Below are 13,438 nucleotides of genomic sequence, written 5' to 3' on the forward strand. Positions count from 1 at the left end.
GCAGCTTCTATTTTTGCATCCAATTTTTGTTTGATATCCTGTATATCTTTTGATAGTTCATCCTTGTGCTCTTTCAATTTCTGATCCATTTCTCGCTTTATTTCTTGAGTCATTGCCTCCAGCAACCCTTGGATGTAGTTTTTGTCTTCCATTCCTGCTTTGCTCCCACTGGGGCTCTCCCCTGCGTGGCTGCTGGCTTTTGAGGTGAGCTTGCTGTCCTGGGTAGTGGTAAACCTTGTGATTTTTCTCTGTGATTTTCGCATGGGGATTCAGGAGACTGCTCTTCAATCTTGTTTTGGTGTGTCTGTCTTTGCTTGGTTGCTGATTCTGTATTGGTAGAGAGAGTCTGTGCCTGATCTGGATTCTGTTGGGAGCCTATTTCCAGCTGCTATTCACTTAGGATTCTCAGCTCTCTGCTGTAGCAATTCCCGCCTTTGGAAGGGTTGAGCAGCCTAGATTGCTTGTGTTTGCTCCTGCGGGTGCTCTTGGGAAGATCAGATGCTCTGGATGCACTCTCCCAAATACTGGAGTCTGCTATGGGCTCCTGATGTGTTTTTGTTTGTTTGTTTTGGGCTGGTTGTGGGCTTGAACTCTAGGTTTGGGTGCTGTCCCTCAGCTCTTCAGCTCAGGGCTGGCACCCTACCATTTGAGCCACAGCCCCACTTCTGACCCTTTTTGCTTTGTTCAGGTGCCGGTCCCCTGGCCTGGTTCCGGCCCCAGCCTGGAGCGCGCTCGTTAGGCCTGTGCTAATGTGTATACCACCTTGGTTATGCAGCCTGGAGGACACAGTTCAAATTTCTTCTACTGTTGGTAGTCTTGACCCAGGGGCACTGTTCCTGGCTTGAGCATTTAAGCTCCCTTCCAGGGGCGCTCTTGCTCTGGCCTGGCCAGCAGAGTGTCCTGTGGTCCGGGTGTTGGGGTAGGGAGTCTAGGTCAGGGTCTGGGGATTCCCTCCAGCTCTGGTCTCCCTTGATGGATTCCCTGTCCCCTGATGGGTACTCACCCTGTAGGTCGTCAGTTGTTGTTGCAGTCCGTCAGTTGTTGCAGTCCGAGTTCAGTTGGGGTGGTTGCGGGCTGGGTTGGGCGGCCCCCCGCCGGGTAGTTGCGATCGCGATTGGGCGGGTGGTCTGCGGACAGGTCCCTTTGTGGCGCTGCTGGTGCCGGGCGGCTTTGGCGGGATGGAGCCTCTCCGCTCCGGTGGAGGGTGATGGGTGGGGTGGGATCCTCCTGGAGACTCCCGGCTGGTAGGTTTCTCTGTTCCTGGCGATCCGCTGTTCTGCAATCCGGTACCTGGTGATCTGCAAGCAGCCCCCTGTGTCTCTGTGGCTCCGGCAGCCCCCGCCGGGCCTGCTGGCCGGCGGCTTGGCGCACTGCCGCGCGGCTAGTAAAGGTTGGGGGAGGGGTCTTTGCTCTTCTCTGTTCTGAAATTCTTCTTTTCCTCTCTTTCTTTTTTTTGTTATTTTCCACCTCTGGTTTTTCTCTGAGTGTTCGTCTTTTTGTTGTTGTCGGTCTCTTGGGGAGATTAAAGGTTGGAACTCGAACTCTCTTTTTGGTTGGAGAGAGCTGTGGCCATCATCATTCTTTATATAGAGTTACACACTAGAATCTACATAAATGTCTGTCTGTCTCTCTCTATAACTTTATTTATAGATTCATATACATATGTAAATACACACACATGCTGCAATCTACACATCTATCTGTTTATATATTGGCCACTCCTAGGGCTTCATCTCAGGTCCTCAATTTTGCCTGACAACTTCACTTGCGTCAGCCTGGTGGGCTAACATTGACCCACTAAAATATATAATTGACCCTCTAAAATATATAATAACTAAATAAAAAACAAAATAAAATGAATAACTACACTAACTGCAATATGCAATAAACATGTATATGTAAATATAAATCATGTATTTAAAATGTATATGAATATTATTTTAGCAAGTGCTAGGAACAGGCCTTCTTTCTTGTCTTGCAGCATTGTGAGCTTTCCCTTCCCCCACAGTACTGCAGATTTACCCAGCCCCTGAGTCCAAATACCAGGCCCGGCAGAAAAAATGGCGTGTATACAACACCAAGTAGCCTAATAATTGTTTAAATATTTTTAATGTATATATGTACGTATTAATTTATGTATTACATATTTTTATTTTGTCAAGCACAAGGCTTGAACTCAGGGCATGGCAACTCTGCCTAAGTTTTGATCACTCTAGGCTGGGTTGCAGCCACTGGACCCACAGCCGAACCTCGGTTGTGGGCCTCAAAGGATGACAGGAAAAATAAATAAATAAAACGACACAGAAAAAAAACCAGTAACTTGCAATGGCTGCCGGTTTTACATTTGTTTTCTTTTCAAGGTGACCATCCTGGGTCTAAATGACAGGGCTGAAAAAAGTGTTGGTAACCTGGCATTGATGAAGGCTGTCAGACTTCCAGAGAAGCCATGGGCCAACACGACAACATAGGCCTTGTGTTCGAAGTTGGGTCCTGACCCCAACCAATGGAGGGAGATCCTAAGAGTCTCGTTCCTATTCATAGGAATACCGATGGAAAGATATGAATGTCAAGGTTGAATTACTTGTTCCTGAATGATACTAGCATAAAATTAGAGAGGGATTTTAGGAGGCTGATGGATTTTAATGAAAATTTTTGACACATTAAAAAATACTATTAATTACATGGACACAATAGTTTCGGGACAGTGGTCGATATAATTAATAATTCATTAAGGATGAAAACTGTAATATTAATTATACGGAGGCATAATAAATACCCAAGAATTGGTACAAATGTAGCCTATATAAGTAAATAATGTATAGACATCTCTGGCACTCTATAAAGATCTATATTTATTTGTGTACTTTCATCTGCATGTCCATCTCTTCTTGTTTTGTAAACCCCTGGGGCTCAATCTCAGGTGCTGGGAACTGCTTGTTGGCTCCATATGCCCAGGCTGGCGTGCTCACACTCACTCATTCATGAATTGGGCCTTGTAGGCTGTAAGTTCAGATGCCAGCACTAACAAAAATTGAATCATGCAGTAAGACACAGGGTGACACATGTTTTCTTTTTCTGTGAAAGTCCTGGGTGTCAAGTGTGAAGTTTCATACATAGGCAATTCTATATCCTATGTAATAAATGTAGTAAATATTCCATGTGTTATAGCAGTCAATAAAATAAATGGTAAATGAATAAAAAAATAAAATGAATAACTACACTAAGCACAATTTGGAGTCAACATTCAGGGCTCAATCTCAGGGCCTGGGCACTACCTGGCAGCTGAATTGGCTAGTGGCTGCTGTGCTGGCAGTCACCCATTCATGAACTGAGACTTCTTTGCCCTGAGTGTAGATCCAAGCACTCCCAAAAATGTAATCTTGTAGTGAGAAGCCGAACATGACACATGTTTTCCTTTTCTGTGAAAGTGCTCGGTGTCAGGTAGGATATATAATTTGGATATTAATCTATATGCTATGTAATATGATGTAATAAAGTTAAAAAACATCATAGGTAGAAGAATTGCCACTACAGTAAATGATAAACAGATTGAATTAGTAGTGAATCATTCTAGGATAAAATTAGACGCAATAAGTGTAGGATGTGCACTAAGTTTAGTATTTTATTAAGCATGAACAGAATAAAAATTACATGGAGACATAATTAAATAACTAATAATTGAGAGTAACACATGATGCATAATTTAATAATATACAGACATTGGTCTCATTCTATGAAATATCTAATTATATGTATGGATATATGTACATATATGATAAACAATTATAGGATATTGAGTAATTATTAATTAATGCTTTATTAATTGTTAACTGGGACACATCATTAAATGGAGACATAATTTAATACCTAAGAATTGGTAGCAATATTATCTATAATTTAATAATATGCAGAAATCTCTTTTTCTGTATATAATATTTATATATAGCAATCTCTATTTACACCTCGTTCCCTCCAGAGGCTCGAGGGTTGAGTGCTCTCATGGTAAGCACAAAGCCCTGGGTTCGATTCCTCAGTGCCACAAAACAGAAAATTCAGAAGTTCTGCTGTCTTTCAATCAATTGAGTGCTAGCCTTGAGCACAAACGTTTAGGGAAAGTGTCTAAGCTCTTACTCAAGCCACAGGTCTGATGCCAAAAAAAGGTAGGATATTCTAACTGCTTAATAAAATATTAATTAAACTTAGTGCACATCCTACACTTATTGCTCATTACAGAGCAATCTAGGAGTCTGGTGCTGACAGCTGCCACCTAACCTGACTTAGCCACATATAAACCACTGCAACCAAGCTCCACGAGTTACCCAGGTCATCCTGGCTTATGCCTGTCACCCTAGCTGCACAGGGAATTTAAAACCCAGTCCTGGCAGGAAGTCTGAGAGACACCTCAAAATGTGGCTCCAAGTGGTAGAGCTTTGAGTTCAAGCCCCATGGCTAACACCCCAGAAAAACACCCCTCTAAACCATTAGATGTGAACTTGTATGGTTTGTAAATTTTCCTCAAAGAATGGTGATACTGATGAAAGCACCATAATTCTAATGACAGCTTGTGGAATGGAGCTATGTGCTGAGTCCTCCATAGGTTGCTCTGTTCTGAGTCCTGCACAGGGTGCTATGTGCTGAGTCTTTCACAGGATGCAGTGTGCTGAGTCCTGCATTGGGTGCTGGGTGCTGAGTCTTTCACAGGATGTTGTGTGCTGAGTGGTACAAAGAGTGCCATGTGCTATGTCCTTAACCGGGTGCATTCTTACATCTTTTCTAAGTAAGAGCCCCATAATAGATAATTATACAGACAAGAATATTGAGGCTCAAATAGGTCCCCATGTCAGGGACAAAATTATGTATTACTGAAGACTCGTGAGTTGTCTACAGCAGACAATGGCTTGGTTTGGTTTTTTCTTGGTCATGAACCTTGAACTTGGGGCTGAGGCACTGACCCTTACCTCTTGAGCTCATGGCTAGCACTCCACCACGTGGATCCATGGACCCCCTTGCATCAGAGGCCATGGCCAAGGGGTCAGTAGCTGAAGTCTGTCATCCTGCCTTCTTGGGAAGCTGAGTTCTAAAGGTCTGGGTTCCAAACTATCTCACACACAAAAGGTACCATGAGACTATTATCTCCAATTCACTACTAAGAACCTGAAGGAGAAGCTGGGTGCTTGAGGTCATGTCGGTTATCCTACCTACTCAGGAGGATGAGATCTGAGGATCATAGTTCAAAGCTAGCCTAAGCAGGAAAGTCCTTGAGAAACTTAGCTCCAATGAACCACCAGAAAACCGGAAGAAACTCTATGACTCAAGTGGTAGAACACAAGAATTGAGCTGAAGAGGTCAGGAACAGCACCAAGGCCAAGACTTCAACTCCTTTAATCGACAACAACAACAATAAAAAAAGACAGAAATAAACTAACAAAGCTGAAGTAGAGGGCTGGGAATGTGCCTTAGTGGTAGAATGCTTTTCATATATGAAATCGTGGGCTTCGTTTCTCAGGACCACATTACTAGGACAAAGCCTGAAGTGGCTCTGTGGCTCGAGTGGGAGAGGGATATCATTATACAAGAGGTATAGTGCTCAGATCAGGAGGTCAAGCTTCAAGATTCATGTACATGTGTGCATGCACACTCACACCCATGCACACACACAACGTGGTGTGCACACATACACACACACACATACATCACAGACCAGATGTGATGTTACACAAAATGGTAAAGTACTGGGCTTCTGCACTGAGCTCATGGTCAGCACCCAGCCCTGTGTTCAATCCCAAAACCTAGCCACCCAGGGCCCAACTAGGAGAAGTCAAAGGTTTCAAAGCCTGATGAGCTTCACCAGTCCTACATGACAGGAAGCTTTGTGATATCCAACATGTGCTTGGATTTCCCAAGCTTCTGGAAACATAGGAGAGGCATCATAGGCCCAACATTGCCTGCAATGAATCGTGTCATTATGTTCAGTGCCCTAGTTGTCTGCCCTTCAGCAGACAACTGAATTATATTGAGCACTGTAACTGATCACCATACTATAGTCTCACAAAGGCAGGATAAGTGCACAGAACTTGGCCTGCCATGGGAGGTGGCACAAATGAAAGTCTCCTGTTAAAACAGAGCACTGGGGAGAGAGATAGCTAAGGGTATAAAGAGGAATTATTTTTTGTGACCTTCAGAGCCCGCCCACACTCAGACTCACTAACTGGCCCTGATGGAGTTGTTTGTTACCCAGCTGTACAGGAGTGAGGGCTTTTTTGTGCCTGTCCAGACAATGAGATAGTCTTCCTCCAGCAGGCCTGTGATGAAGAGAAACCCTTAAGTTACAATGTGAACAGTGAAGGGAGCCGTGGAACATGCACTATCTTGAAAGAAGTCTGTTATGAACTCATTGTAGTGAATACAAATTTCCTAGGTTGGTGCGAATCATCATAGCTACTCTGGATTTTCACCTATAAGAATACAATACAGAGATAAAGACAGGCTCTTTTTGAGGGGGCAGGTCTTAGGGTAGAAGTATGAGCCTATACACGGTCCCTGAGCTCCTCTTGCTCAAGGGTAATGCAATAAGCTTGAGTCACAGCCCCACTTCTGGTTATTTCTGTGATCTCTTAGAAATAACTGTGTTATGGATTTTCCTACACTGGTTGGATTCAAACTAAGTTTCTCTATATCTCAGCCTCCTGAGGACCTAGGATTACAGACAGCAGCCACTGGAACCTTTTTTCTTCTCTTTTTCATTTTTTAATCTGGACAATCTGACTTCTTAATGGTCATTCCCAAGGTTTTAATTTATAAGTAAACTACCCAATGTTCTTTACAGCTGCTTTCCCTGAGAAGGATTTTCCCTCCTCATCTTCCCCTCTGGTCACAGGTTTGAGGCCAAAAGTGAGAAATGAGTGTCACAGGATTTGGGAGCAAATATCCACAGTACATGCCAGTTCTGTTACTTAGCATTGAGCTGCTGTGAATTTACTGTCTCAGGATATGAGGACCTAAAGCTGGAGCAATCCTCATACAGTCTGCATTGCTCCTTTAGCCTATAAAGTAATCTAATAATTATGAGTGCTTTGTGTCTCCAACCTTAAGTGTCTAGAACACACTAGTAGCCTCTTCATGTGAAGGGTTAAAGTTTTGAGGCAGTGACCGCTTGTTGCTTGTTTCTAGCAGAGCAACATATGGTGGTAATCCAAACACCTGGTTGGTTGTGTGCCTTTATAAACCCTGCAAATCTTTAGCTCGGGGTTCTCCTCCTAGGCTCCACTGTGTTGGAGTGTAGGATGAGACCCGAGCTGCTGCCCATTTAAATAAAACCTTAAAACAGCTGTAAAGTCTGACTCTCGATGGTCTTCTTGGTGGGGATCCTGCCACCTAGGTATAACATAATAGTGGGGGCTCGTCCAGGATCCCCCCAAAGACCTCCGAGATCTCAGACTCCAAAGGTAAAACAGCGCTGTCTTTATTAATTTGTCTTGTCCTGTCATTTGTCAGTTTTACTTTCATTTTCCTTTGTGAGGATGGCCACTCTGGTTTGTAAAGGGTTGCTGACCTTTCACCACAACCCTGGAGGAACTAGGAGATGTCCAAGATCCTCTTGTGGGTCAGGGGTCCTTGGAACCCAGCTGTGTGGGGCAGGGGGGCGGCCCTTGGAACACCTCCGTGTGAATTGTGGGGCGGCGGAGGTTGGTTCAGTGTTGGGCCAGAACTGACCAAGAGGGCCTCCTAAGAGAGGCCCAACTCGCCCACTGTGGCTCTGCTCCTTCTGCTGTGTGGTGTGGGTGTGGAACCCCACCATGACAGTAGTCAGTGGACCAATTTGGGAGATCTCCACTTTGTAAGCTTTTTTTGGAACTGTCAGGCCTGCATGTGTTTTGTTTGTACTGTTTATTGTTTTTTGGACTGTATGTCTGACAGGACTGGAAACCATAGGCACCACTCCATCTAGCCCCCTAGACTTACAAAAAGAAACTGAGACACAGGGAAAGAAAAGGTACCCCCTGGGTTTTCAGGAAGATAACTTGAAAGAAGAAATGTTTCCTCCCCCATACTCTCCTTTCCAGGTTCCTTTTGCAGAACCTGAGAATGATCAAGAGGAGGAGGGAGCTATAGAACACTCGGCACCTGCCCTTAACGTTTCTGAGGAGCCAGTCACTCGAAGATGCCGTGGGATCAATCCCCCTTCTAATGCAACTGTTTTTGCCTTATGCTCCATAGGTCCTGTGGATGTGGATGGTCAACAGCAACTCTAATTATTGGCCATTTTCTACCAGTGATCTATACAATTGGCACACCCAAAATGCCCCCTTTTCTGAGAAACCCCAGGATTTAATTCGTTTGCTTGAATTTGTTCTCTTTACTCATCAGCCCACTTGGGATGATTTTAGTCCGCTTTTACAGGTCATTTTTACCACCGAAGAGAGAGACTGTATACAAGAAGCAGCCCGGAAACATATAACTGGCCCCAAAAGAGCACCTATTACGGATCCTGCCCTGATCACTGTCTATTTTCCTGAGATCTGACCAACATGGGACTACAATACAGTTGAAAGTAGGGATCGACACTTCGTCTATCATCAGGCTCTGTTGGCAGGTCTCAAGGAAGAGACTTGCCAACCTACTAATATGGCCAAAGTTTATGATGTTATACAGGGAGGAAGTGAAAGTCCCGCAGCATATCTTGAGCAGCTCAGGGAAGCTTTTAGTCAATATACCCATATGATCTTGAGACCCAGGAGTCGGCTCAGATGATTATGTTTGCTTATATAAATCAAGCTGCACCAGACATAAAGCAGAAGTTGCAGGCTCTAGACAGACTTGGTGAAAAGTCTATTAGGGATCTAGTAGCAACAGCGGAAAAGGTTTACAATAAGAGAGAAAGAGTACCAAAGACAGGAAAGGAAGGACAGAGAATGTGAAATTGAGTGTGAAAAGAGTGACCAGGCCAAAGAAAAGAGGCCAGACTTGTTGGACTCACCACTATCGCACACCGAGCATACCTGGTTCACAGACGGCAGCAGTTTCATTTGAGATGGAAAAAGGTACGCTGGTGGAGCAGTTACCACAGACACTGAGATAGTGTGGGCAGAAGAACTCCTCCAGGGAACGTCTGCACAAAGAGAAGAACTAGTGGCACTAACAAAAGCCCTACAGATGGGAAAAGGGAAGAGACTAAACATTTACATGGACAGTCGGTATGCATTTGCCACTGTGTATGTCCATGGAGCCATTTACCAAGAGAGGGGGTGTTGACAGCCGAGGGAAAGGCTATTAAAAATGAACAAGAAATTTTAAGGCTCATCCGTGCCTTATGGGAACCAGCAAATATTGCCATTATCTACTGTCCTGGCCATCGAAAGGTAACTGATTCAATAACCAAAGGAAATAACTTGGCCGATCAGGCAGCTAAGGAGGTGGATCTCCAGCCCAAAGCAGAAGTAGACCCAGGGCCCCAAGCTTTGCCTCCTGAGCCTCAGTACTCCCAAGAAGACTTGGAGTGGATAAAGAAAAATTCAATGGCCTATAAACCCCCAAACAGAGAAAGAAATAAAGACTGGTGGAAAACTGGTGAGAGAAAACTCATCTTGCCACAAAGATTGGGCAAGAGGTTTCTTATGAGAATCCATCGGGTCTCTCACATGGGAACCCAAAGAATGGAGGACTTGTTCCTACACTCAGAAGTAAAAATCAGGCAAGGAAATCAACTCAATGAGGACATTGTTAAAAATTTTAAAGCCTGTCAGCTTACCAATGCCCCTAATCAACTGGTTACAAAAGGAGCTCGCCTCCATGACGATAGGCCAGGTGTGTATTGGGAAGTAGACTTCACAGAAATTAAAACTGGAAAATTTGGATATAAATATTTGCTAGTTTTTGTAGACACCTTTTCAGGATGGGTTAAAGCCTACCCAACAAAGCATGAGACTGGGCACGTCATATCTAAGAAGATCCTGGAAGAAATCCTACCAAGGTATGGCTTCCCATCCACCATCTGGTAAGACAATGAACCAGCCTTCGTCCCAAAAGTAAGTCAGGGAATAGCCGCGGCACTGGGGATGGATTGGAAATCGCACTGTGCTTATAGACCCCAGAGTTCAGTGCAGGTAGAAAGAATGAATCAGACTCTAAAAGTGACCTTAACTAAATTGGCCTTTGAGACTGGCGCAGACTGGGTATCGCTGCTTCCTTTTACCCTGTTTAGAGTAGGAAATTCACCCTATCAGCTTGGCTTTACTCCTTTTGAAATAATGTATGGACACCTTCAACCCATTATCCCTATCCTTCATACTGAATTGCTTGCTGATTTGGATGATATTGAATTTCTGTGTAAGCTTGACTATTTACAGCTGGGGCATAAGAGGATGTGGCCCCAGCTTAGAGCATTATATGATTCTGCTTCTATTCCTACCCCCATTTGCTTAAACCAGGGCACTGGGTGTTTGTTCGAAGGCAAAACCTGAGATCTCTGGAGCCACTGTGGAAGGGACCTTACATGGTTCCACCCTTACATGGTGCTACTGGTGTGTAGCCTTGCTGCTACTGTGGCATTGCTGCTTGGATCCACTGCTCCCACGCCAGACTGGCTGACCCCTTTGCCCTGGACAAGCATGGGGAAACATGGGAAGTCTCCAAGCATCTTACCCAACCAGTCTGCATACACCTCAAGAAAAGAAAAATGAACTGATTGTTATTGGTATAGTTGTTTAATAATATGGCTAACCCGATCAAGATCAAGAGCTGTTGGAGTTCAGTTTAAGGCTGGAGCCACAAGATTATGTTCCAGGACCATAAGTCAAGGGGGGGAATGAAGGGTTAAAGTTTTGAGGCAGTGACCACTTGTTGCTTATTTCTAGCAGAGCAACACATGGTGGTACTACAAACACCTGGTTGGTTGTGTGACTTTATATACCCTGTAAATCTTTACCTTGGGGCGCTCCTCCTAGGTGCTACTGTGTAGGAGTGTAGGACAAAGCCTGAGATGCAGCACGTTTAAATAAAACCTTACAACAGCTGTAAAGTCTGACTCTCGGTGGTCTTTTTGGTGGGGGTCCTGCGACTGCGGTATAACAATATTTCCATTTTTCTCTAGTACTCCTCGAAATTTAGACTAAGGGTTTGTGTGGAGAGGCTCCTTGGTGAATCCCTGAGGAAACCACTTGAAGCCTCCTCAGGAGAAAGCCATTCAAGTCAGCTGAGCAGGAGAGTCTCTGAGACTATTTTCTCCAATAAACCACCAGAGAACCAGAAGTAGAGCAGTGGCCCAGAGGGTAGAGCTCCAGCTTTGAGAGAGAAAACTGAGCAGGAGATACAATCCAGACAGTCAGGAAAGCCTGGGAATTGCTTATGTCCACTTAACTACCAGCTGGCGGGAAGTGGAGCTGTGGTGGTGGTAGAGCCTCAGCCTTGAGCAAAGCAGCTCAGGAACACATCGGCCCCTGAGTTTAAGCCCTGGGATGGCCACAAAAAAATTCAAAAAGAGAAGGCCAAGTTTATGTATCAGTGCCCTACCTATTTATGTGTGTATGTAAATTACCTCCCCCATAGTGCAAGCTCTGCTTTTATTTACTGGTTTATTTTTCAGATATGGTAATTGTGCATACTGCATCATTCTCTTCATCTCAGGCCCATTGCTTTTCTCTTCCAGGGTTCTAGGCCTGTGTCTTTATATGATGCACACTGAAGCTTTCAGCAGCCTTTATTTACATTTTATCATGAGGGCAATGCAGGAACAATCACAAATCAGGCAGGGGAAGAGAAGATCAGGTCTCTTGGAAGTAACCGGTATTCAGAAAATTAAACTTGAGAACATAAAATCGTAGCATACTTATGCAAAAACTACCATTAGGAAAAAATGAAGGGGATAGGAATATGGATTAACGAGAGAGTGCTTGCCTAGCATGCAAGAAGGCCTGGGTTCGATTCTTCAGGCACCTGTACACAGACAAAGCCAGAATATGTGCTGTGGCTCAAGTAGCAGAGTGCTAGAGACAGTGCCCAGGCCTTGAGTTCAACCCAACAACTGGCAAAGAGATAGGTACCTAGTCAGGAAGGTAGGTAGATAGATAGAAAGAAAAAAAGAGAAAGAGAGAGAGAGGGAGAGAGAGAGAGAAAGAAGGAAAGAAGGAAAGAAAGAAAGAAAGAAAGAAAGAAAGGAAGGAAGGAAGGAAGGAAGGAAGGAAGGAAGGAAGGAAGGAAGGAAGGAAGGAAGGAAGGAAGGAAGGAAGGAAGAAAGAAAGAAGGAAGGAAGGAAGGAAGGAAGAAAAGAAGGAAGGAACAAAGCTGATAGATGAATCTGTTTTTGACATCATAAGGAAAGAAGGGACCACTTCCCAGTCACGAGTCTTTCTGCAGTGTTCCAGGACTACAGAATCACCTTCACACAAACGCAGATCAGGATGACTGTCTCTGTCCCACTTCTCTCTCTGTCCCACTTCTCAGGCAGCCAAGAGCCCCAGAGTCAAGAGGGCAGAGCCAGGTTCTAACTCAGATGCTTGGAGACAGAAGAGAAATGGCCCTGCTCCTCCTTGGACTGTGGGTTTGCATTAATGATGTGGAGAATGTAGTAAGGAGAATGGACTGGCAGAGATAGAAGGGCCTTCAAACCTGAAAAATGGAGAGTCAAAAACCCACACCTTAAGACCAGAGAGCAGGGTTTTCAACTCTGTTCCTCTCCTCTTCCCCACTAAACTGGCTCTGTATAGGTAACCTAAAGATAGCCTGAGGCTCCCTTCACCTGAGGGAGGAAATTTAATTAGTCATCGTTTGAAGAGACTGAGAGAAGCCTGACCCTGCTGTAACTCTAACAAATGTTTCAGGTTTCTCCCATTGCTGGCTGTGCCTGGAATGAATGAAGTGGTTTTGCAGCTCACTTCCCTGTTGAGTGTGTACATTCGGCCTCCTAATCCTGCAGGCCTCGTTCTCTGCACCTGGCCTGGCTTTTGAAACTGTTTGCTGTGCTTCAAATACAGTGTTACTCTCGAGTTCTTCCTGCTAACAGAGCTAGGAATTTCATTTGAACCCCGATTGGATCAATAATATTTCTTTCCTTCTTCTGTAGCTCAAGAACTCCAAGAACATTTAGAGTGCAAGTAACTTCTCACCACCAATCGAAACACAGGAATTTCTTGAGCAACACAGGAATTTCTTTCAGAACAGGAAGCCAGAATGTCCTAGACTTCCCTGCCTTGGCTGGTTTCCCCCTGTGATAGAGACCTCAGCCTCCTGAGTTAGGGTGATGGGTGTAAGCTATTGGTTCTCTGCTAGGGTCAGAACTGTAATGATCTTGAAAATACAAGTCAACTGCTTATCACAAAGGGCTTGGGGAGCATATTAAGCCTTTCAACATTGTGCCTTTCAGATCCTTGTAGGACACAAGTTTATAATGCTAGAATCTGAGAGGCTGGGATTATGGAATGCTACACTTGAACCTTGAGGGCTG

This window comes from Dipodomys spectabilis, unplaced genomic scaffold (assembly GCF_019054845.1).
Source record: "Dipodomys spectabilis isolate Male_0828 unplaced genomic scaffold, ASM1905484v1 ptg000010l, whole genome shotgun sequence".
NCBI lineage: Eukaryota > Metazoa > Chordata > Mammalia > Rodentia > Heteromyidae > Dipodomys > Dipodomys spectabilis.